Source organism: Passer domesticus, chromosome 7, assembly GCF_036417665.1.
Source record: "Passer domesticus isolate bPasDom1 chromosome 7, bPasDom1.hap1, whole genome shotgun sequence".
In the NCBI taxonomy this organism is placed as follows: domain Eukaryota; kingdom Metazoa; phylum Chordata; class Aves; order Passeriformes; family Passeridae; genus Passer; species Passer domesticus.
Window position 1 is genome coordinate 2,024,379 of NC_087480.1, and position 25,902 is coordinate 2,050,280.

Here is a 25,902-nt window from a genome sequence, read left to right on the forward strand (position 1 = left end):
GTTCCTCATGCACAGGAGGAAGTTTGTGCGTGTTTGTAAGGAGGTACCAGAATTATTGATGTTTAATTCATGGAGAGCACTGTCCCCTTCAGCTGGAGTTGCTGGGAATCCATGTCTGGGTTGGAATTTGGGCTCCCAGCACTGATGCTGTTTGCATGCTGGGCGGCCAACCTTTGCACCTCTGAAAATATCACCCCAGTGTCTTCTGCCTGCTCTGCTGCAACCTACAATAATAACCCATTAATCATGTGTCACCCTGCCTAATACAGAGGAGCTCTTTTTTTATTGCCTTCATTTATAATAATTTAGTTTATACTTTACAATGTTATTGATTTTATGAAATGGCTCATTACATCTACACAAAGCTAAATCATTCAATTAGATGCTTTAAATTAAGTCATATAAATTTCTTACTAGATTTACTGTTGGATTGAATTGGAAATCAAGCCCTAAGAAATTATTTTTGAAATTGTTATTGGGAAGACATTCTTACTTATGTTATAGACGAGCAAAAGAATATTAATTACTCAGCAAAATTTTTTAAATTATTAAAACCTAAGGCCCCTTTTGTAAATTGTTGGGTGGCATAAGCAGTGAGAAGTTTGCTTGACTTCCACTGCATGAACTGGGCAGGAGAAAAGCTCCATCAGAAGGGATTTTTTGGAGGTTCAGCTGAGTGAAAAACCCCAGTATTCTAGAGGAAGCTCCATCAGTCAGCCCTTTTCACCATGGCCTATGCAGAGCAGAAAAAACAGGGAAAAAGGGGGCAGTGGACGATCTTGGCCTTCTCCTGCCTTCTGTGCTGTCCCATGGAGAAAAGGTGAAAGCTTTTCAACAATTTCAGCTAGAAGAAATCAGTAAAATAAAATAAAATAAAAACCTCTGCAAATATGGAAGCCATTCATGAATGAGCCCAGTGCTTTTAAACATGAAAGCTTTTCTCCTGCTTTCTGGTGATGCTGTGTGGAGGTTTTTACAATATATTCAATCAAGAAAATTAAACATTTTTTCACTCTTTTAAAACTGCAGTGAGGGAGAATGGAGGCACAGCAGAGGGAAGGGAGCTCTGAAATGCCTGGGTGGGTTTGGAGTGCTGATCATATCTCTGTGCTGACACAGTGCTTTTCAGCAAAGGAATTGTCAGTTTAGCAGCAGAGATGAGAACACATTGTAGTCACAAAATAAACCTCAATAACCAAAGCAATAATTATTTGTAATTCAAAATTTGTTTCCCTTTTATTCAGACTTGTCAAAGTTTTTTTCCAAAGGGAATTCACTTTAAAAATGGGTTAAAAAAACCTTAAATCATGATTTGTCTTGCTGTTCTTCCTCAGCTTCTCTTTGTCAGAGATGACAGGCTTGCTAAGTTGAATTTTTTTAAATAATTAAAAGACTCAAATGTATGGTTACCATCTGCTGGACAGTCAGGATTTGTAGCTTAAAAAACTCATAATTAGGTGCACTGAACTCTTCAAAATATTCCAGAGGTTTTCTGTCTTTGGCAGCAAAAGCAGTTAGAAGGGAATCAATTTATTCTTCACAAGAAATTCTATTTCATGTGAATGTGGAGTTTCTAGGGGATATTTTTATTTCTTAATGCATACTAATTGAATCTTTTTTCATTAACCTTCATTTTTAATTGTTTCTAGTGTTAGATATAATATGTTTAATGAAGAATTGCTTCATTTCATTGTCTTACATTGTAAATTAACAGATTTTATGTTTGCTGCTCTGTGTTTGTTCAGTATTGCCTAGATTCCCTGGAAAAAAACATTTTCTTTCTTTTTTGACCTTTTTTTGGTGAGTGTGTGTGTCTTGTATAATCCTTAGCAAGCCTTTCCACTGTGTCACCTTAGAAGCAACTGTTGAATCTCTAATCACGTTTCTGATTTAAAGACAAGACACTGTGGGTTTGTTTTTTTTTAATGATGTTAAAGATTCCCCCCTTCAGTGCTTTTCTTCACAGTGTGATGTCCCAGCACCAGAGCTTGACCCATCCCTGCTGCCTGTGGTGCAGCTCTCCTCAGCCTGTCAGCTCAGAGCACACCAGACCTTAAACTTGAGACAAGTCTTGCAGACCTGTCCCCTCGTGTTGTCACATCAACTTTGGGACAGCCACACACTGCCCTTGCTAGGACAGAGCTCCTGGGCTGGGGATCAGCAGAAGCACCAGGGATGGTCTCTGCAGCCCCTCAGGTTTGGAGCAGCAGCACTGTCACATTCACGTTTTCTGAAAAATCCCTTCACCCAAGATTTTTCTCCTGGGAAGCTGAGAAGCCTCGGGAAAAAAAACAAAATAAAAAAAAAGAAAAAATAATTCTCTCATTTGCTTCTCCTGTGTTTTGCTCCTTTAGAATGTGGTTAGAAACTGTTTACCAACAAGTGATTGTTTCATTGGTTTCTGGTTTGAATTGTTTTAACTCTTTGGCCAAAGAGTGCCAAGCTGTGTTGGGACTCTGGAGGGAGTCACGAGTTTCATTATTATCTTTTTAGCCTTCTGTAAATATCCTTGTTTATTCTTTAGTATAGTACAGTTTAGTGTTGTTTAATATAATATAGTATCATAAAACAATAAATTAGCCTCCTGAGAACATGGAGTCAGGTTCATCATTCCTCCCTGCCACGAGGGTCCCCACAAATACAGCACAGCACTTCTCCTCCCTGCCTGGGCACTGCCGGGGGCTCTGGGGACTCTGCTGTGCCAAAGTGGGAACCTCGTGGGGACAGAAAATGGGCTCACACTGGGTGGAAATGGCTTGGAAAGCAATCCCAGTGAAAGCTGTCAGCATCCCAGGCAGTGGAGAAAGGGAACTGGGTAAAGGGATTAGTGAGAGCAGGGAGAAGATCAAAGTCACCTGTTTGGTGTTTTTTAGCAGCTCACTTCTTGTGCATTGTCTGGTTTATCTCATCCCACCCTGCACTGCAGGGAAAAGGATAAACCTCTTTGGTTTTGTTTTACAGCTTTTCATGGGAGGTTTTGACTAGCTCAACCCCAAACTCTCTCTGACATAAATTAGAAATTTCTCCCATTTCACTGGTCACATTGGCTCATCTGGTTAGAGCAGGTGCTAATAGCAGGGTTTGTGGCTTTCATCCTGCACCATTCACTGAAGAGTGAGGCTTGATCCTCGTGGGTCCCTTCCAGCTCAAATATCCTGTGTTCATGGTAAATTGCTACTCTGAATTAATCCTTGTTCTGCTAATATTTGTTGTTTTAGAGATTTCATCTGGATCTCCCAAGACCCATCTTGAGAGTCCTTACCAGCAAGACACTTAGCAGCTTTTCTCTCTGTGTCCCACACTGAATTTGGAATTATTTATTCCAAAAGCAGTAATTGTAAATGGAGAAACTTTTACTCAGAATAACCTAGGAACTTTTGGGGAGTGTAACCAGCCAGGCAGTGGCAGAGGGCAGCCTAACTGAGCTGCCCACTGAGATGGAGACTTCCATCCCTTCATTCCCAGAGCTCTGAGTGGTCTGAGAAACTTGCAGTGTGTGAAATCCTCCTTTTCCCCCTCCCTCCACATGCCCTTTCCTCTTTTATGCAATTGAAAAGGAGATTTCTGATGCTGTGTAGTACATAACATTTGCTTGTTTCTCAAAAAAACCCGGCCATGAGTTGCTTGCTGAGAGGTAGAGAAGAATGAAAAACATTTATGTAGCAAATAAATCACATAGCAAACAAGTAGTTTTGGAACACTGCATTTCATTTGCCTATGGGGCATTAATGCCAATCCTAGAGGACAGAACAGAAAGACTAGAATTGAGTTAAATAAAACCAGAGTTTAGCCTTACAAACTCACCAGCAGCCATCAGTGCCAGGCATTAATTCCTTTCCTGCTGGCAGCAGGAAGGTGGGTGAGACAGCACTGTCAGTTGCACAAATTAAGTCACTGTGGCAGAAACACAACACAAATAAATAGAAGAAAAAAAACAATGCAAAGGAAAACAGACTGTTGTTGCTGCATAAACCTTCTTCCAAGCTGGAGGCACAAAAAAAGGAAATTTAATGACTTGGTGCATGACATCTTGTAGCCTGACAAGCCCTTTCAGAACAGAAAAAGAGAGTGAGATGCCAGGAGAGGTCTCGCAGCACATTCTGTAGAGAAAAGGGCCTTGGAGGCAGCAGAATCTCCTTCTCAGTAGGCTGGGAAATAGAACAACTCAGCTGTGCTGAGCCCTGAAAGCTGATGGAAACCCTAATCAGGATTAAGCTGAAAGAGAAGACAGATAGGTGATAAGAATACACAGGGGTTTTAAATCACTGCCATTTTACTGCCATGATATTGCAGGCCAGATTTCCAGGGCTCATTTTCATAATGAAAAGAAAAACATAAAATCCATTTTTAACAAAAAGATCTAGATGTTCCTAAGAACATAGAGGCTGATTTTTCCTTTCTATCAGATTATAAATTTATGGTAAGGAAATTGCATTTTACATAATTTTTATTTACAAATATCTTATTTATGTACATATCTATGCTATTTAAGCTTGTTTTGAAAACAGTTTTAGCACTTTTTGCACATGATCCTGTTTCTTTGTTGTATTCCCAGCTCCACTGTTTGCAGAGAATTCAAAGGCTACAAACAGAAGTTGAGCATAGAAAAAAATGTCAAAGAGAAGGGATTGAGTACATGTCCCATGTGCTTCTTGCAAAAACTTACTGAGAAATTACTGTGGAACAACAGGAATTCTGGTAATAATTTGGAAGCTCAGCCTTCTGTGTTGTTCATGATCTCTAAACTAATTTAATGTGGCTAAAATGATTTGAAAGTGATGCATGGAAGAACTTGGTTGCTTGCTCACTGAAAATGTGCTTGAGCAGCCTGGGCTGCTGCTCCTCCTGCTGCAGTGTTGTGGCTACCTCCCATGTGTGAGGACATGAGGCTTGACTCCATTTGGCTCAGAAGGCTGATTTGTTATGTTATATATTATATTAAAATACTACATTAAAACTATACTAAAAGAACAGAGTGAGAGGAAGGATCAGAAGGCTACAAAGACCAAGAATAGAATCGAATAGAATGCATAACAAAATCCTGTGACTGCTCACAGCCCTGGCTGTGATTGGTCACTAATTGAAAACAATCCACACGGACCAGTGGAAGATGCACCTGTTGCATTCCACAGCAGCACACAGTCATTGTTTACATTTCTTTCCTGAGGCTCTCAGCTCCTCAGGACGGGAAAAATCCTAGGAAAGGATTTTTCATAAAATATCATGGCTACACTGCAGCACTGGGCAGGAGCCCTGGGTGCTGCCCCAGCTGTGGAACTGGGAGCAGAGAGAACTCACTGACACTCAGCGCGGCCCATCTTCCTGCTGCCATCCCCAGTCAGCTCCAGGCAGCCTGGCAGGGATTATTTATCATCTTTGCTGCATGAATCGCTGCTGTTGGGCTGAATTTAGGGCAGGGCAGGCAGTGAGAGCTGAGGGTGGGAAGGGGTTGTCAGAGGATGGGGCTGGTTGGAGAGCAGTGAGCCAGGGCAGCTGTGTCCGTGCGGCTCCTGGGATCGCGGTAATTTCACAGCTCCTCTTTCCCACTTGATGCATTAAAGTTTTCCCCGCTGATGATACAAGAACTTGAGTGAGGGGGCTGTCAAAAATTCTGATTTCCAGCATAAGCTCAAACTGTGAGGCAAAGTAAGAGAGCAGATCCCCCTTTTGTCCTGACTGAGCTGGCGCTCGCTGCCAGGTGCCGGAGGTGATCCTGCTGTTTGAATGTGATTAAGGGCATCATCTTGCTCCTGCCTCACTGTCAGCTCTGCAAACCCCATCTACTCAGCACGCAGCCCCAAAGCCTGAGAGGTCAGGAGGTGTTCCTAGATGAAAAAGGTCATTATTTGATAATGCCACTCGGTAGCTGACATCTCAAGTTTGTATTTATAGCCGTGCTTTCTTTAGAAAGTGTTCTTGTCCTGCAGCTCTAGCTGAAGACAGTGAAAGCTCCTACTTTGAGGATTCCATATATTAACAGATTAAATTGTTCAGGTCGTTAATTTTATTGTAAGACTGGTGAATCATTTTTCTAGCAGCTCAGAATAAGATTTAATTCTTATACATTAAACAATTGGTTCTGGAGAACATTTTTCATCCTATCCCCAAGAAAGGGATTTCTGTATTACCCTAAATGCAGTAAGAATTTAAGCTCCAAAATAAGAGAAAGGAGCTAGAGTATATTTTTTATCTTGGGACCTAATGCTCCTGGAATTCCCAAACAAATATATGTGGGACTTTGCAGATTCATCTCTTACTGAGCCTTGAGAGTGCTCAGGTTTGCAGTTCAGTGCTTCCATAGTTATTACATTTGCTTTTGAGCTCATCTAAGAGGAAACTCTGCTGCTTAGAGGCTGCTGGAGGAGTGACTTGGCCAAGATGCACTGGGGAGCTCTGAGAATTTGCGAAAGAAAAATGGGGAGAAGGGAACCTGCAGTGGAAATGGATCTCAGAAATGGGAGTGTGATTCCTGTTAGCTTGGGCAGCTGTTTGATGTGCAGGTCCAAAACCTTTAACAGAAAATATTATTCTAATAAATGCTTGCTTTAAATTTAAAAAAAAAAAAAAATGGCTCACTACATTGGGTTTTTTGTCATTTAAGATATTAAAGGAGGTAATTTAGCCATAATTTGCTTCACTGAAGGAAGAATCCTGTTTTAACTTGTCATACAGTAAAAAAGTAAATAAGTATTTATTTGCAAGCTGCCCATTTTCCTCTAGTTTATCTCATTTAAAGATGAAGATTTATTGGCTTCGCTTCCATAGCTGGATAGAAAGAACATGTTGAACAAGAGTCATTGGACAGAAAAATAGGTTCTCACTTGACCACATGTATTTTGAGTTATTGAGATATAAATTTAAACAGTTGATATTTATTTATGAGAACTTGAACTCTATTCCAACTGCCTTTTTAGGTACTGATATTCTATGTTTGTATTGGTTGTTACTGATGCATGGACAATCAGGGACTTCATCAGTTGAGCAGAGAAGGCAAATTCTATAAATCAAATATTTATATGCATGTATGTGTATTATAAGGTTATTTGGAATTACGAAAATAGCAAATAATTTGGAGTGATTATGTATTCATATTGTATCAGGATAGAGAAAATAAGGATGTAAGATTCACTTCAAATTTTTTTCTGTAATTTTTAAAAACTGTCATGACAAATTTCAGGAAAAGAATCCAGATGTTTTAGTGCATATTTAAATTAAATTATGAAATATATCAACCTAGACATGTGTATAAAAGCTGTAATTATGACTTGCTGGTAAGAAAGTTACCTTCCTTCCTTTAATATGAAATAATGACAAATTTCAACAGCAAGCAAATTTATAAGAGTAAGAATTCAATTAAGCTAGTTCTTAGCTTAATCTTTCCCTTAATCAATGCTTTTGGGTTAGTAATTGCCAATTGGAAAATTGGAAAATTAATTAAAAAACGTTGTCTGATATTGAAATAGCCATGATGTATGGAAAAAAGGGAAATATATTCTCAATGCTACATTTTCCTTTTACATGTTAAAGAAAAGGGAGAGATATTGGTCTTTGAGAAGTGACAAGAGGCTCTTGAATACAAGGTTAACACTGGTATAAATGTCCTGGAACAAAAAAAGGCATTTCTTGCCAGTGTGTGACAGCTCCATGAACAAATTTGTGAGGAATGCAGACCGGACCACTGGGGTTTCCCTCCTCTCACATCAGCCAAGAAGTTCTGCCAAGAATCTTGTTTGTTACACACAGATGCGAAGTCCAGGATTCTGATCATCATTTTTGCTGATAATTAACAAGTTTAAAGCCTGCAGGAAGTGAGTGGTTCTCTCCGTATCAGGATATGATTTGTTTTGGCAAATCACTCTCCCAGATTTCAAGTGACAGTGCTGAAGTGTGGCGAGGCATCAATCTCATTTGAGAATATGGGAAAAAGAGAAGAAAAGTGACGTGAATGTAGTTTTTGGAAACACTTGCTAACCCCACTGGAAGAGCAACATCCAAACCAGCTGCCCCAGTATTACCCAAGAAAGGTGGGTACCACACAGTGGGTGGTAGCAAACAATTTTTACTTTTGATTCACCTGCAAAATTCTTCAGGTTTGTAACAAAATCCTTGGAAATTTGGGATGCATTCAAACCAGTCTAAATGTGAATCCATTTTTTGAGTGACCACTGGGTGAAATGGTGGCTGGGTGGGCTGGGTGAAATGGTGGCTCTGGTTCTTGAGCAAAGGGAGTGAATTAATTTCAGGGTTACCAAAACCCTGTGAATGTGTTGAAGGCTGGGATATAGGAGCGGCAGCTCAATTTTTGTCTTTTTCTGCTCTTTCCTAACAAGAAGGAGGAGGAGTTTGTGCAGCTCGCTTTGAAGAGTGTGTGTGTGTCTCTAAAATATGGATGATCAAGCAGCATTCCTGAGTTTTCAATCAGCATGAAGCAGTGCATAATTAGTTTTCTGCAGTTATTGCTGTGACCTTCCTCAAATCTTGGCTCCGTAATCATAAAAACTTGGTCTTTAGCATTTGTTTGTCAGCCCCACTTTAAATGTCTTCCTCTGCTCTTTATTTATATTACTAATGCATGGAAAAGGGTATCACAAGGAACTTTGCATGATAATTAATTTCACTTAGTGTGGTCAAGAGGTAAGGTTGTAGGTTTTTGCAGAACTGTCTGAAACAATATTCCCAGAGAGCTGCAATGGCTACAGCTCCCAGAAATCTGGAATAATAAATGGCAGCCTGCTTTTCCCAAGGGCATTTTAGGAATATTTAGCCTGTGAATGCATATGGAAACTACAGTGGACTGCAGAGAGTCCTGAATTGTACTCAGCATTATTGAAACTGAAAGGCGGCGAAGAGGTGGAGAAGTGAATGGGCTCCTGGAGGCTTTTTTATAGATTATGGGGGGAGGATGTGTTATAATAAAAGGTAATAAGAGCTTTCCTGACTCCGATAGACTCTACCTTCAACTAACCTACAGCTATCAGGAGTCAGTAATCCATGTTGGATAAAGAGACTTTGAGGAGCAATTTTATTCTATTGCAATGCACCAGTTTGCACAATGGATTTGCTCGCTTTTTGCAGGCAGCCTTCCTGAGGGACAATATTTCTGAAGCTCCACAAAGCGCTTTTTCTGTTTTCATTCCACAGTCCTTTAATTGGATGAATGGGCTGCAGGGGCCTGGAAGTTGGACTGAGTAAAATTTGCGCTCTTTGAAACAGCAGCCAAACAAAACATGTCGAGCAGTTTGGCATGACACCGGGATAAAGCGAGCATAAAAGGGAAGCCTATTTAAAGAACAGAGCATTAATGTTTTAGTGGTGTTCACTTCAGGTCGGTACATTTTACATGAGTCTTTTTCCCTTATGGGAAAGTAATATGCTCTGAGTTGACTAAGTGCAGATCCTTTTCAAGAGGGGTTGAAGGAATAGGAATTGGGAATGCAACAACTGTGGTGTAGCAAGAGCAGAATTGGGATATAATGCCATAAGGCTAATTAACATCATGTTCTCCCATCGTGCTCCCTTTGGGGGAATCGTGGTTTTAAATGATAAGTATGTAGACTGAAACATTCTTAATCTGGGCAAGCGGTGCAGTAAAACATTACTCACTGAATAACAAAAGGAATATAAAATGGAGTATGGGCAGTATATTTCAAATAAAGTGCAGAGTGTCCTTTTTCACCTTTTCACTGTGCTTAGTAACACTGATTTATTCACTGAAGAGAAGATGGAAGATGAAGTGTTTGAGACTTGGGGTATAGGTTTGGTTTATTGCAATCTATAAAGAATTTCGACTTCTGATGGGTTTGTCCTTTGGAATATTTTTCCTTTGGTGCAATCTTGATGTTCAGCAGTGACAGGAAAAGTCACACAGCATCTTTTTGAAGGGTCACACAGAATAAGTCCTTCCAGAAGCATTGATTTGCAAGTTTTTTCCTTGCATATGTCAGATGCTTCAGAACATCCCTTATGGGGCACAGCCAGGATCTCCTGCTACTGAGAGTTCCTACTGTCTCAGAACTGGTTGGAAAAGTGATTGCAGAGACAGGAAAAGACAGAAAAGTCACATCTGAGGTGGGAACCACTCCTTGAGCTGGTGTGATTAGCAGGGTGAGACCTCAGCAAGGGGAGGAATGTGGCTGCAGAAGGGGAAGGTGCATTTTTCTGGGAAGATGTCAAAGATCTTCTTTCCCTTCTGGGAAAAGGGAAGACAGCAAGTGCAGCAAAGAGCTTCAGGGTGAATTTGGGAATAGGACCAAGGGAAAGGTCAGAGAACACATTATTGTCTGAGGGGAAAGGATGTGAGAGCTGCACAGGTAAAACAGGCATTTGCTGGGTTTGGCTGAATGTGCCCAGCTCTGGGAGTGGGAACACATTGCTTTTGGGATTGTTCCCAGGCACTGTGGCTTTGTAGGGCTTCTTTGCCTTGAACAAGGTTTTGTCCTATTTTTGAATTAGGCAGAATCTGTATCCCTCAAGCAGAGCTGGATTTTGTGACATGTCTAGGAATAGCAACAATTGTAGGTCTGAGTCCAATGATTCTGAGCTACAGTTCAAACTTCAAGTGCAGATCACAGTTTAAAATACCTGACAGTTTTTGATTTGTCTTCTGTCACTGGAGGAGAGAGCAAGTTAAATGGTCTGTGGTAAAAAGCGATTGAACAAATCATTTAAAAAAAAAAGAACAAGAAGAATACATTTCTTTTTCCGCTTGGTTGCTGACAGTAGCTTTTTGGTCTTTTCAAAAATTCTTGTTTCATAACAAAATAAGTAGGACTGTCCATGGAAAAAGCTGCTTATATATATATATATATATATATATGGCTTTTATATGAACACACATAACATATTCTAGATATAAGTAACCTAAGCACACCATTTCTAGAGAATATGCAAAATATTTTCAACTTCTGCTTAATTTCTCCACTCTTTCAGGAGACTGAATGGGAAGCTGCCATTTGCTGAAGTAATGGATGAATGCAAATAGGAACAAAAATTATTGCATCTCTTGATTCTTTTTTCCACAGCAGCTCTAATAATATAGGAAAACCCAAAATATTTAGGATGTTCAGCAGTATTAGCCTTTACATTCAAGGGTATATTTGATCTGGTTTAGCCATAGGAAGGTTTGGAGACCATTCTCAGGCCTTGGAAACAAAGCAGACTCGACAGAGACAAATTAAATCTCATGTGTGTTTTATTGGTGATGGGGATTTTTAGATTATATTTGACTGAAGGCTGAATACTTGATTGTTCTGGGTCTGCTTCTAGCATTTTTTTTTTCTCTGAAGGCAACAGTTGTGTAGAGGTTTTTATATCCATTTTTTAGGCTGGAGGTTTTGGTCGTTGCCACTGCCACATCTTGTTTCCCCTTCTTCTTCTGTTCAGGATGTAATACTTGTCCTCTGAATCATGCTGGAACATATTTTGGGAATTCATAGGATTATCACCAGGGCTACTGCTATCAGGCAGAACACATGCACATTTTATTATCTCACCCAACAGGTTTTCATTCTCTGTGCCCATTGAGTCAGCTCAGAGGGGAACACGCTGCCATTACCGCTGGCAGAAATCGATAAATATTATAACAATCTTTGCAGTCCTGCAGGAGCTCGCTCTGTCATGATAATTCAAAATCCAAGTGCTTATTTCCTGTCTCTTCCTTTCTCCCAGTCTGCCCTTCCAAAATGGGTGGTATCCTGACCCCGAGTTACCTGAAATATGATGCCTATTACTGGGTTACAAATTGATTTAATCAGTCAAATTCATGTGTGGAACTGAATATAAACATTTCAGCTTTCCATGTTTCCTACTTCCCCAGCAGGCAAAAGTAAAGAAAACAAATGTTTGCTTTGTTTTTTTTTTTGTTTTTTTTTAAATTCAAATCAAGTTTTTCTTGCAGAATTTTATCAGTGCATAAGGATAAAAATGGTTGTCTGTGATTTTTTTACATCTCTGCACATCTGGAATTCAAAGCTTAAAACTCTTGGTGTGACATGCACTTCTGTCTGTTCAATTCACTTGGTGGTTTTGCTTTGAAACAAAAGTGGTTTTTTTACCTTTGTTAATTGTAATTTCTTTCCTTTGTAAGCAACTTCTGTGTTGTGGAAGAAATGTTGAAATTACTGTTTCCTTTGTTGCTCATTTCATCTAAATATGTTTTCCTAGCTGCTTATACCACTTTGATATCCATTGGAGTGTGTGATCCTTTCCTTCATGGATTTCTTCTTTGTCTTCCCACTTGTACCTTTCCCCAATCTCTCAATCCATCACGTGACATTTTCAACTCTGCTGCTGTTTTCTTCCCCCAAAGGTAATCTGTCATCCCTTTTCCCCATTTTTCAAAATTCACATTCAAACCTATGCACAAAGAGTTTGGAAATTCTGATTGTTCTGGGTATGACAGGACAGGATTGAGGTTTGGAGTTTGTGTATCTCCTGTACAAACCTTGAGGAAGGTGTTCTATCTCTATTTAAAAGGGGAATAAAGAACATTTAATAGTCATATAATGTTTTTAGAATCAGAAACCAGCCTGTCTGCAACAAAGTTAGTTGGAGCTTTCTTTACAATTTAGGGCAAAACCCCAAAGCAGTAATTTCCTGTGTTGGAAAGGAAGCAGGTAGAAGTTAACTCTGGTGCATAGGTAGGGAGGAGGAATTGGGCTCATAATGCAAGGACATCACAGCAACAAGCTGAGAAATCTATTTTCCTAATTAAGCAGAATGTTCTCAAAAAGAAATAACAGATATTTTCTTCTACAGCACCTTTTTCTGATAGCTTAATCAATGACAGCACCGTGAGAGCAAGCCTTTATTAACCCTGGCCAAGCCTTCCCTGGGTTTAGAGCAACAAGGCCCAAACTCTGCCTCCACTGGGGCACTGCCATTGTCACCTCCCAGGCACGTCCTTGGCACCTTCCCCCTGGGCACTTCTGCGAGGTAATTTTGAATTGAAAGGCAGGATTTTCAAGATTTGATTTTTATCTGGCTTTCCCCTGTAATGGAAATACTTGCCTTGAATATACAAGAACTGCTGTGATGTGGGGAAGTCGGGAAATACAAAGTGTTTTTCTTTCCACATGTTTGGGTGGGATGTGTTAGAATTCTGTGCCAGTGTAGGTCAGGAGTGTGCAGAGAATTCATTGCCCTCCATAATCCTCTTGGTGGTGAAGAACCTGAATTATTATTTTTTTGTTTTCCAGCTGTGCCCTTCTCTGTTTATGGTTTTGGGTTTTTTTTCCTCTTTTATGTGCCTCATCATAGGTCTTTAAATATGGGATGTTGTTTGCTATGAAACCACTCCATTATTCCAGGAACATATGTTCGTGACAAGTACAAGTCATGAACATTTGAATCGTCTCCATCTGGCATGAATTAACATAGTATCATAATAAATGAGAAGTGTTAATACTGAGAAGATTTTCTGGGAATTCTCGATTTAACCAATATTTATAGTTATATATGGAACTTGGTTTTGGTTTTGCTTTGTAGAGCATAGACAAAGGTATGATGCTTCCAGTAGTGTAATTCTTGAAATAACTTGATTATGCAGTAAAGCCTCTGTGAAATCCCCACATGCTTTTTAGCTCTTAGAAACACTTCTAAGGAAAATAACAAATAAAAAATGGAGCAGGTTACTGTTTGCTATGGTGAGGACAGCAATGCTGGGTGCCAACTCAGCATTATTTGTTAACATATGTACTTTAAATCCTTCAGTGCCCCTTGAGCACATAACATATATCTCACATCCATATGGCCATATGGAGACACTGCACTCATTTAAATAACAAGTGCACAGTAAAATTATCTTGGCCCCAGAGTGCATGTTGTTTATAACAAGGAGTTACTCTTACTTCCTGAATTAAACCATTTTTCTTTTTTATTTTTTCCTACAGAACCTTAAGGCTAAACTATCAACCAATAGAAACTTTGGGACAAGATGAGCTCCTACCATAATATATATATATTGCCATAATATAACAGACATTGGTCTCTATTCACTGCTGTTTATTCTGTAGAACAGTCAAATATATTTTAAGAAGTCACTATTTCTTTCCATTTTCCCCCCTACTTTGACTATATATCAACCTTTCCTGTGCATCACAGTCTTCAAAATGCTTTTTCTTTTGGGTTTTCTGTTTGTTTTGATTATCACTAAGTATTTTTTGAATGCATGGAAAAGATACAAAACATAACACCAGCAATGACTTAATCCTGAAATACTTCTGGGATCTGGAATGTCTTGTTAGACACCAAACATTCACAGCATTTGAATTGAATTACCAAAATTACCCTTAGGATGTGTCCCCAGGCCTGGAGCAGCCTGAGGTGGGATCTGGGGTGTGAGGAGTCCCAGAGCTCAGAGCTCATCTCCAGTCCATCTTTGGGTCATTCTCTGCTGGAATGATTTCCCCAGAGTGCTCCAAGCTGTGCTGTTTGTGAGGATCCAGCTCCTCATCAGGGGCCATCCCTTCAGGTTCCTTTGCACATGGGTAAGGTGTTCTCTGCAATGACTTTCACTCTGGAGAAAATCAGAAATTTTACTGGCATGAGGAGCTAAGAAACAGACATGCACAGAGCCATGAATTTTCTCAGAACTTCCAACAGCAATTAGTGTGTTTTGGCTAAACTTCCTGTGAAAGCCAGAGGGAGAGAAGCAGGTTTTTTCCCCATCCCTCTAGACGTGAGTGTGGCACTGTGTGAGGAGCAGGAAAGGGGCAGAGTCTGGCAAATTGCATAACCCAAGCCCTGTTCTGAGTAAAGGCCCTTGGATTTGGCAGCCTGGAAGAAGCAGATGGGTGTCTGCCACCCCCAGGAACACACAGCCCCTTGTTTGGTGTGTCTGGGCATCACTTCACTGACACACAAAGAAGGATTTCTGGGAGTGATGTCAGTTCATTGGCATTGTTTGGCTTGCTGAAATGATTCCCAAAAGCCTTTGAGAGCAGCACTTCCCTCCCCGTGGAATGTCATTATCCTGCATGGTAATGACTGCTCTGAAGGGCAGGGCAGGTAGTCAAATAAATGTCTAGTTGGTGCTTTCTGATTGTTTCTGAAATAGGCAGGGCAATTTCTGCTGCAGGAGGGCAGGTCTGAAGTGTGCCAGAAGTGGTTCTAGAGAAATTCCAGTGCTGTGAGCACAGCCAGGGGAGCTGGGCTGGTGTGTGCTGCAGAAACGATGCTGTGCTGCTCGCAGTGTGGGCATCTCATCCTGCTGCCTCTGTGCAGAGACAGAGGGAGAAGGAGCAAAACTGACTCTGGGTTGTGACCTAGAATGTAAGCATAGAAATAACAAATAATTGTGTTTGCGCTGTGAATGCTGCTTGTGTGGATGTGTGCAGTGTTTAGTGACAGGTAACACAATTAATTTGGGTTATTTTCCATTTATAGCATGAAGGAACGCCAGAGATTTTTAAATGGTTCCTTTTTCCACAACTCTGTGGACTGAGAAAGCCACATTAAAAAAACCTTTACCCAAATACTTGCAAGGCTCTTGAAAACATTTCTGAACAGTTGAGAAGCAGGTTTATCTGGATTTCTGGGGGAAGTACTCTCCTAAGTCACTAAACCAATCTGCAGAATTCCATCTGTAATTACTGAACACAGTCAAAGAGTGAGGGATAATAAGAGGAAAATATTCTGAAAGTTGTTGGGCTCTGACAGTGTATAATGAGCATGTCAGGTAATACAGCTATTCTGTATGGCAAAGTACAATCTTTCATCCTGTGTCAGAAAGCTTCTCTAAAGTGCTTTTCATATTAAAAGTGTCAGGTATATATCAAGGTTTTTTTCTCAGTTTTATGAGGCAGAAAGTGAAGAATGAGTTAGTGATTTACTAAGATCACTAAGAAATCAAAACCAGAATGAGGAGCTCAATTCTTCTTTCAGCCCCTTCCTTTACTTTCATGACATTTTAGGAGTTTTTCTTTTTAAATAATTTTAGAAATGGAGGGATGATACATTTAAAGACACCGGGTATTACATCCAAGCCAGTGGGGTTAGTTCATTTCAGCATGTGCCTGTCATTTTGTGTCACTGAATGCTAAGCCCTCATTTTACAATTCATCTAAATGGATTTGTTCCCAGCTCCTCAGTAAATCTATTTTGTAAAAAGTTCTGAGCTCTCAGCAGTATTCTTGACAAGAACCAGTATTAAACCAAGGTATTTTGGGTTATGCTGAGAAAATGGAAAGAGAAGAAGCCAATGGTTGAGTTATCTCAGTGCCAGCCATGATTCTCTCCTTTTTCTGGTTGTTTTGAGCGTGGTGGGGGTGGTGTGATGTTGTGACTAAAGATGGAATCTCTTCTGTCTTATCTTCCATCAGCCCAAGAGTCTTGTTGAAAACAAAGCACCTCAGTGCCAGTGAAGTTGTCTTCATGTCTGGCACAGCATTGCCAACTCTGCAATGAGCCTGGGAGCCACAATTCAGAATCTGGCTGCCAGAAGTTGTTCTTTCTGCAGACTTGGGGAACGGCCTGCTCGTTTCTTAGCACCTTTTAATTTTCAGCACATGTTCACATCTCTCTGTTCCTCTCCATCCCATGGAGGCTGGCAATTTTAGCTCGTCATATTAATCAGTTGGACTGTTAGGAGATAAAAGCAGCATGTACTTTACAGCACTGAGGGATATGATCAGGGGAATTGATGCTGACCTTGTTCCTCTTGGCAGTTGTTCCCAGCCTGTATTTAAATGAAGTTCACTGCTTTTGTTTCATTTCCCTGGGAGTGCTCGTGTGCCTGCAATAATGAATTGTTCAAATAGCAATTTTAACCTCAGTCTTGAAGCGTGAAGTTTGGTGACACCTAAGTTCATCTAACAGCTTGCAGCTTCCTGCTGGGCTTCCTCTCCCTCATCCTGCAGTCCAGGCACCTCTCCAGCCTCTCCCGTGTCAGCTCCAATACTTGTCACCTTTTCTCCCTTCTGAACTGTTATTTTTCTGGCAAAAAGCTGAACTGCTTTCTTGAGAGGTCAGACGAGTGTGTGGCCAGTCCAGGAGCAGTGGGATTGCCCTGTGACACGAGCAGCCCTCCCATCCCCTCAGGTGTCCCACAGAGCCCACCACGAGCTGCACCTTGCCAAATGCTGAGAGCTCCTGTCACCTCCTGCCCCAGGCAGCTCATTGCTCCCTGTGTGCCACTCCTGGAGTGCCTGCCATGAGCTGAAATGATTTAATAGTGAGTTTAAAATAAGTAGCAATGCTAGAGTGGTTCTCCTCCTCTCACTGCAGGGATGTCCAGCGAGTTCCTCAGAGCTCCTGGTGTCCTTGGGGCTTCTGCTCCGTTCCATGAGATGTTTTCATCACTGCCCCCTTGGTTCTGCTCATCTAGATGTTAGTGGAACTATTCTGGACTATCAAAGAAAAAAAACTGTCATTTTTTCAGACTTACAAATCCAACATGTTTAGGCCAGTCAGTTTCAGTTATCAGCCATAACCATAAAAAGCACTGAGCTGCAGCTTAGAGCCAAGAAATTCTTAAGCAGCTTTGTAACTGAAGAACTCATCAGAGTAAACGAAATTGACCCGTTATAATTTCAAACAGACCTGGGAAAATCCACTTAAAGCTCATGTATTCTGCACTATTAGAAGCATCAAGATTTGTGTTTTCCAGGCACCCCTCCATTTTTCCCCCTAAGCAGAAAATTCCCAATTACTACTGCCTACTCAGAGAGTACTTTTACTGCTTCTATGATTTTTCTGAGCAGATCTGTGCAGTGAACCAATCATATTAATGTGGCGATGGAAATGTTGGAAACTTTTGAGAAATTAGAGGATTTCCATGTTTGACTCATGTCCTGTTTATTAGGATTTCTTCTATCCAGCATTTATTTCCTGCAGGGGTCTGTGTTTTAGAGCTGTGCATGTGACTTCACCTCTCCTTGCATTCCTAGCAGTGTTTTACTAACTGGCAACCAAAACAGCTGATGTTGGCAGAAAAGAGTTTACAAACCTGACTAAATGGGATTTAACAAATTAGATTGCAACTTAATTTTGTTTTGCATTTTTGGAGTTGTCCCATAGTGATATTGAGACACAATGCTCCATTATATTAATGCATTATCATATTAAGGCTTCTGAATGAATCTTTAATTCCATAAAAACTGGGTAACAGCTTGATGGAGTGTGGGTTCTGTACTTGTTAGTGGCTTTAAGATGTATTTATCTGTTTGAGTTTTTTATGTTTAAGAGGGTAGATTCCATTTATTTTATTTATCCTATATATTTGAAAAATGAGACTCTTTGTGCTGAAGCTCTTTAAATTTGTTTTAAAAAAGTTCAGCTCTACCACAAAAATTTTACTTTCAAGTGATTTTATCATAAGCAAAATTTTTTTATATTTTAGCGATGCATCATTTTGAAATTTTACAGATGTTTGGTATAAATCTATGCTTTAGGCTGTTACGTTTTTCAATAGCTAAACTTTATCCTGAGTATTCATCCCCTCTGTTTTTCTAGGAAGACTTTTTGATGTTGAATAAAAATGTCTTTTTTTTCCTCTGCTGAACTGCTGAACAAGGTGGGTTTATTTGTCAAGAGCAGAGGATCTGCTCAATAATATTCCTTTTATCTGATTCTGTTCATGATGTTTGCTGATCCTGGTGACAAGAAATGTTAAAAAAATGCATAAAGATATTTTAGACTTTAAACAGGTTGTTCCAGTGATTTGTACTTTTATGCACTTCTGCATTTGCTGTTTGTGCTGCTCTGGTTTTGGACTTGTGTATAATGAAATGAACCTGTATTTACAGATATGTTTTTTGAGACATTGTAGTTTTCATTGCACAATGTGGACTAGAACACGAGCTGAAGAATCCCTACTGCAAAATGCAATTTTTACAGGGAAACATTTCTGCCTCCTGGGTTTTCTGTACCTGTGCAGTTTAATGGGTGTTTTCCCAGGGAGACAAAGGCCTCCCCTCCCAAATTTCTCTCAGTAGTTAAGTGTTCATGGTGCCACGAGTTTGTGCAGGAACTGGCTTGAGATTTCGGGAAAAAATATTGGAGTTGTCAATAGAGATGTAATGAGGCACCTGAAGCCTTAATGCCCAAACTGCTTACTTTACCAGCAGGGCTTGGAAGCGCCAGGAAAATGTTCTTTCAGCTCTATTTATGTGCAGCATCCAGATGTCAGTTAGCTAAATCACAGCCATCAATTCTCCTGGGAGATTTTAGGTCTTGTTTCCAGTTAAACGATGCAGCAGGTGGTAATCAGGATTCAGATCAGATGGCAGCTCCACCAGAGCTTTTCCTCATCCCTCCATTTTTTTGGTGCTTGTTTTCTCATGAGGTGGACAGAGGAAAACAAAGCAGCATGGTAACACTTTGATAACTACAATAAGAGAGGGTTTTAATGTAAGGAAAAAGAAGGAATATGTCCTAGCAGTTTATTTTGGTTCTCTTAGCTTGAAGAAATGACTTAATGGCCTGTTTTAATAATTAACACACTGTGAAATCTAAATTGAGGAATAAGAAAAATGGTGAAGAATGCGTATAAAATATTTTAGATTTATTTAATTGGTTGTTTTGGATCTTATAGAGAAACAACAAATTACATAATTTCTTTCTCATTCACTGACACTTTTTCATTTCAAGTGTGTAGTTATGCATTTTACTCTTAGTTTTTTTCTAAAGCCATCATTGCTTTTTCGAGAGTTTTTAATTTCGTCATAACTAAACCTGAAGATTTCATATATTTGAAGTCTCCATGGTTATTCAGAACCTCTGAGGGTGGCTTTATTGGGAATGTTTGGTGATTGAGCAGGTCAGGTTTTAAATGTCATTAGGTAGGAGTATTGGTAGGAACAACTTTACTTGTAATTCTTAAATATCAATTGCATTTGTTCATTAACCAATCCTTTACATGAAAACTATAAATATTCACTGTTTTTTTTCATAGTAAGACTAGCCCAAACCCATGATGTTGTGCTTTTGTTGACACAGAACACAACACATTAATAAACCCAAAATATTGACCTTAACACAAAGATTTAAACTTTTTTTTTTTGTTAGTACTTAGATGTACCTTAAGACATTGAATCTTGGTTAATCTCTTTTAAAAGGCCTGAATATCCTGAGTTTTCATGCTGTTATTTGGAGCCTTCCTGAACAGCTGGATTGGGTCACTTCTCAAGCCTGTGTGTCCATCATCCCACGCAGAGGAGGAAGATCTCCTGGGCTGGATTCCTCCTGGGTGCTGCTGATGTCTCCTGCCCAAAGGGTTTGGATTCTGGGGCAGTGACAGCTGGAGGACAGCCAGAGCTCAGGCTGCTCTGACAATTGCCCAGCTCAGGTAAAGATAAACAATAATTCATATTATTCATGACAGCTGCCTGCCAAACTCAGGTTATTTTGTTCTTTCATAAGCCAGTCAAGAATTTTACACTTTTCAGGTTGTTGTAAAGAAAACATAAATGCTCTCTGGGCTGCATTACCTTCTGGGATAGAATTTATTGTCTGATTATTGCCTAAAAATCTGATTTTATCTTAAATCTGTGTCCTTTAGTGGATTCCTCTGCTGTGCAAAGTGGTTTTACTGCATGGCCAAATGTAGGCAAGAACAGCCAATGAGGACTCAGATAAATAAGCAGATAGACTCTAGGTATTTGGAAAAAGGAAAAAAAAAAGAAAAAAAAGAGGCAGTAAATCGAACATACTTATTTCCAAACTTTTAGAGCAGTTTTGTTTCTGGTGCACATGTCAGCTGAGTGTGAGCCCCGAGCAGCAAAGGGAAGCTTTGTTCCAAAAGAGAAAGGCTAAGGGGTGTGCTCATTAGATGTGCTGCAGCATTCCTGGGGAAAAAGAAACAAACCACAAACTTTTTTATAAAGGTAGTGCATAACTTAGGGCTCTCCCTTGATGGCAGTAACTTTTGAACTGGAAATTTATATACATTCCACGTGCTTATTTTCCTCTGCAGTTCATGAATAAATGAACTGGCAGTGCAACAATATTATAGCTCAGGGTACTGGTGTTTTTGTTGACTGTCAAGTAGATGGTTTATGCTGTACCAGGGCTGGGTGTGAGCTCTGTCAGTGTCTTGGTCACCTCAGGATGAATATTGATAAGACTCAAATGCTACAGCAGTCAATTTTGTATAATTTTCTCTTTTACCCTCTCTGTTAGTTTTTATGAGAGGGGAAAGTGCAGGAGCAGTGCTGCTGCCTGGTTTTGCATCTTCTCCTCTCCTTTTTCCTGTTGCCATCACACTGCTGTGGGTTATTTTCCATGGATATAATAGCATGGCCTCCAGCTGGAACGTGCCATCAGAAACCTTTGAGCCCAGCAGCTCAGCCAGATTTAAACCTGCTCAGCTCTCTGCTCCTCTGGTTCCTGCCTGGTCAGTTTGTGCAGGAGAATATTGGGGGAGACAGCACTGGGAGCCTTGCTGGAGTCAAGGTCCACATCACCCCTCCCCTGCCATCCCCCACTGAGCACCCCTCCTTATGGGAAAGGTCATTCTGCTTTGTAAATCCATGCTCCAAATCACCATCCTGGTTTAGCTCATTATTTCCAGTCCTACAACAAAAACAAATCTTTCTTACAAAAAGTTGAGACTGGGAAATAAATTATTTCTATTCTGTATTAATGCCTTAGAGAAGTCATGATTTATAACACAACCTGTATCACTGTAGATCTGTGGTTTCCAAAGTTGTAGGAATGAGTAAATATGATCATACATCTTCACATGTTACTTTTAACAAAATTTATTGCCACATAAAAAGTGTTAAAAAATGGATTTCCAATATCTGAAAGGAATTGTCATAGTTAGATATTGTGTTTGGTTCTGCATTTGTGTTAGTGAAGTATTAGGACTAAAGTAGCAGAGTTGGTGGTTTTTATTTCTTATATCAAAAGAACATTAAAAGTGGTATTTTCCACTGTTTATTAAGGTTGCTATTTAAGTATGTTAATTGGCCATTTCCACCCTATTTATTATTAACAGCCTGACAAGTTTAGAAAAACTTTTCAGGCTCTGTAACAGTAGCTGTTTCTGAGTTTTGCTAATTAATAGTGTCCAATGCATTAATTATTTATTTTCAAGCATGTTTAAATGCCCCAAGCGGGATAATTCATGCTGCCCAAAATTAATGTGGAAACGTACAAGGCTGAGGATAGCCAGAAGTTCATTTGAGGAGGTGCATACCATTTTATGTCGCAGGTTAAGAACTTTCTGAGATAAAATGTTCTGCTCTCTCTCCAGTATGAACATCTCCATACCTTTAATTGGAAAACTGGAATTTTTCAGCTGCTGGATCTCTACTTTTTTGCAGAATTGTGATCAGTGCTGAAGCTCTTAAATTACAAAACTGCTTCTTTAGCATCTCTACCCTCCTAACTGGGAATAGACCCTGGTGTGAAGTTCACCAGGCATTCAGGTGTCAAGTCTGGCAACAGGAAAGAAACAGCACTTGAAAGTTGTCTATTGTCAGCTCAGCCTTCCCTCCAAAGCCTGCAGTGTGCCCTGGATGCAGATGTCAGTGCTGGGTCCATTCTCAAAGCAGTGCTCAAAAGATTCACATTTGTCCCTCTAGAAACACTCAGAACTCAAATGTATTTGTTTGGAAAACTCCTCAATTGCTATAAAACTGATTTTCACCTTTTGCTGAGCTGCGGTAAATTAATTTATAGAGGTTTCAAAATGAGCTAATCAGTTTTCAGGGCTCTGAAAATGCTTCTCATGCATTGATTGTCAGTAAACCTGATTAATTTGCAGTGTTTGCAGTAAATATGTCTCTACCACTGTAATATTCCAAATAATTTTAAAATAGTGATCACTTAAGCTTTCACTTAGTGCAGTTTCAATGGAATGAGTATACAAAATTTTCCCTGCAAAACAGAGTTTTCGGTTTCTCCCTGCCTTAAACTTGCTTTTCAGAGGGTTTTGGAAATCTTTCCAATGTGTTTGTAAGGACACAGGCATTCAATTTTAGCCTGCTTTCCTGAGAGCAATCAATGCAGATTTTTATCTTTTGATTGCTTCAAACACTTTGCTGTCTCTCTTTTTGGAGGAGAAGGGCAATATACAATTTAGTCAAACCTGTTTTATTAAAGTTTTCTCCTTAATATCACCCTGGTATTCCTGAAAGAATGCTTATGGAAACCATAAATACACACAATACAAACATCCAACACCAGAAATACATTCAACGCTTGGAAACCTCTACATATCTTGGTATTTGTTTGAATTTCTTGTGTCCTGCTCCCTCTTGTCCTTGAATAGCACATTAATTGACTCTGAGCTCCCTCAGATGAGTTTACTTGCTGGTATTGATGAAAAGCACAACCTGAAAACTTATTCTGTAAAACCTGACAAAGAAGTTAAAGAGATTATGACTTTTGATGGATACTTTTGACATTGGAATTTCACATTGCAGGCACTATATTTTTGTCCAGCATCTCTTCCAAACCAGCCAGCCCAAATAGTCTGAACTGTCCAAGGACTCATTTTATCCTACAAATGTTTATGCAAATGTGCTCTGTACAAGTTAACATATTACATAAAGCGAGTTTTATTCTCAAGTTTAGCATTTCATTTTATCAGTCTGTCATTAAAAATAACCAGTTGCAAATTAGCAGTGCTAGCTGACTCTCTTTAATCAATTTCCTTAGCAATTGTGAGGTTCAGAATTGCTTTCAGAGGCATTTAATAATGCCAGTGTTACATTTATAAGGCATCTCAGGACAAAGGAGTTAATCATGACACAGAGACTAAACTGCAGATTGACAGAAATAAATCAGATGAGGGAAAAGAATTCCCACCAATATTATTTTACAAACAGTGGCATCTAATTGCCTTCTGTGTGTTCACCAGGACTGCTCTGAATCTTGTTTCTGAATGATTGATTGCTCAGCTCAGCTGTTAAACTGGATTTGCAGTTTATCTGAGGCTGTTGTGGAGTGAGTGAGCCTTGAAAATGAGGAGCATGGAGTTGTGGATTGCTGCTGGTGTGGATGCAGCACATGCAGCCCTGCCATCCTTACCACAGGTCTGGTGTTGCAGGGCAATGGCTGCACCCAGCAATGGGCTCAGGCCTTGGGCAGCTCAACACCCAAAGCCATTTGCTTCTGTAGGGTTGTGAGTTTGTCTTGCTGCCTGGCAAAAATATGTACAAACTGTAAAAATTGTGCAATTGTTTGGTCACTGTGCTCAGCTGGAGCACCTCCAGGGGCTAGGCCCCATTCAGGTCTGGCATCCTAAAAGCTGCTGGCCCCACACGAAATCTGGGAGTGCTGATGTGGGGTCACCTCTGTGAGACCTTAGCTGCCTAAAAACAGGGGCCAGACATAATTAAGGGAATAAAAGCAGTTATAGTCACTGAAGGACTTTGAGGTACATTTAGGGCAGACAAAGCCCCCCAGGGGCTACACCCAAAAATGGACAGCAGGTCACAGATTTTCACACTTTTATAAGTTTGGGCCATTTTGGGGGTTAATCTTCCAATTACAGCTTCAGGTAATGAAGTAATTTACCCAAGTTTGCTCCCCCAAAATCACTTTTGTTTCCATCTTAGGGCCTGAGGTGTCCTTGATTGCCAGGAATTGTTGTGTCTGCCCAAAGTGGGACAGCAGCAGCTCACACTGTGTATGGAGTTTAGAGTTACACACTAAAGAACTGCAGGATCACAAATACATGAAGATATAAAAGCTCCAATCCTAAGCATGACTGTATAATCTGTTTTTATCTCCCTGCTCCTCCAGCAGAGCTGAAGCTTCTCCCGTTACCCAAAGGTGCCCCAGGGCAGGCAGGAGGCTGCAGAGCCAAAGCACATCCCTGTCTTCAGCTGTGCCCCCATCACCCGGCTGCAGGACAGGGCTGGGGAGCCACAGAGGGATGGGGAAGCTTGAGCAGTTTCAGGTTTGGCTCACAGTGTGCCACTCTTCAAACGCTGTAGAAGGACAGCATGCTTCTGATTTTTCATGGTTCTTCAAGATGACTGAGAAATCAGCTGTAATTACAAGTATAATGTAATCTCTTGCTTTTCAGCCTAGGATTAGCTTGGTGGAAGGTGATGCTACATTTCCAATGGCTTGGTTTGGGTATTTCCCAAGCAGGAATTGTTAGTTGAGTGAAATACCAGCTGAACACGTCCCCAGTCACAGATTTGTGCTGACATATGCAGCAGATTTGAGTCCAGCTGGCAAGACTAACAAACAATAGTTGTCACCATGTCTTATTTTTATTTAGAGAGAAAAAGCATAAAAGATTTAATACATGTATATAATATACAAATATATATTTATGAATAGACAATGTTGTTTTAAAGTAGAGGTCAAATGTTCAATCTGTCATGAATTTGGTCTCTCCAACATTTACCTGTGTTCTTATGGCTGTTTCTGCCATTTGCTATGGGCTGTTCTAACACCTCCTACTATGACTAAAGAATTATTCAATGTCCTTTTAGGTCACTTTCACACAAGAGCAGCACAATCCTGTAGTGGGAACTATATGCACTGGCAGCCTGCCCAGCAGCAAACCCAGATTATTAATTGGGAAGCAGAAATGCAGGTGGGGATTACTGTGGGCACTCTTTATCAAATGAGAGGGCTTGATTGCAGGGAGGATTTTTTTTTTTCTTGAATAACTCAAGATTCTGCTTATTTTAGTTTGATGCTATCTGGCTAAAATATTTTCTTCATGATGTACATTAAAATTTAAGTAACTCTTCTTCCCTTGGTCATTGCTTATGGGCATAATTTGAAGCAGCTGGTTAATTTCTCCATCTTTTCTACAGAAATCAATAATGGACCCTGGGAAGATTAATATTTGTGAAAGAAAAGATGATATAACAGTAATAAATCTCTTGTGGGATTCATATGTCTTCTTCAGTTTCCAGGACAGAAATGATCAAGTTAAATATGGTACATATTAAGGATTGGTGGTTGGCTGTGGGGCAGAGCCCAGCAGTG

At 40.1% G+C, this 25,902-nt stretch overlaps 1 long non-coding RNA gene across 1 annotated transcript in view; it reads left to right on the forward strand.

Moving 5' to 3' along the window:
• Positions 1–25,902, forward strand: part of LOC135304232 (uncharacterized) — a 295,038-nt gene that overhangs the window by 245,407 nt on the left and 23,729 nt on the right. The window contains exon 31 of the long non-coding RNA XR_010365651.1: positions 20,055–20,284. This is a non-coding gene — a long non-coding RNA (uncharacterized LOC135304232). The remainder of the gene's footprint in view (positions 1–20,054; positions 20,285–25,902) is intronic.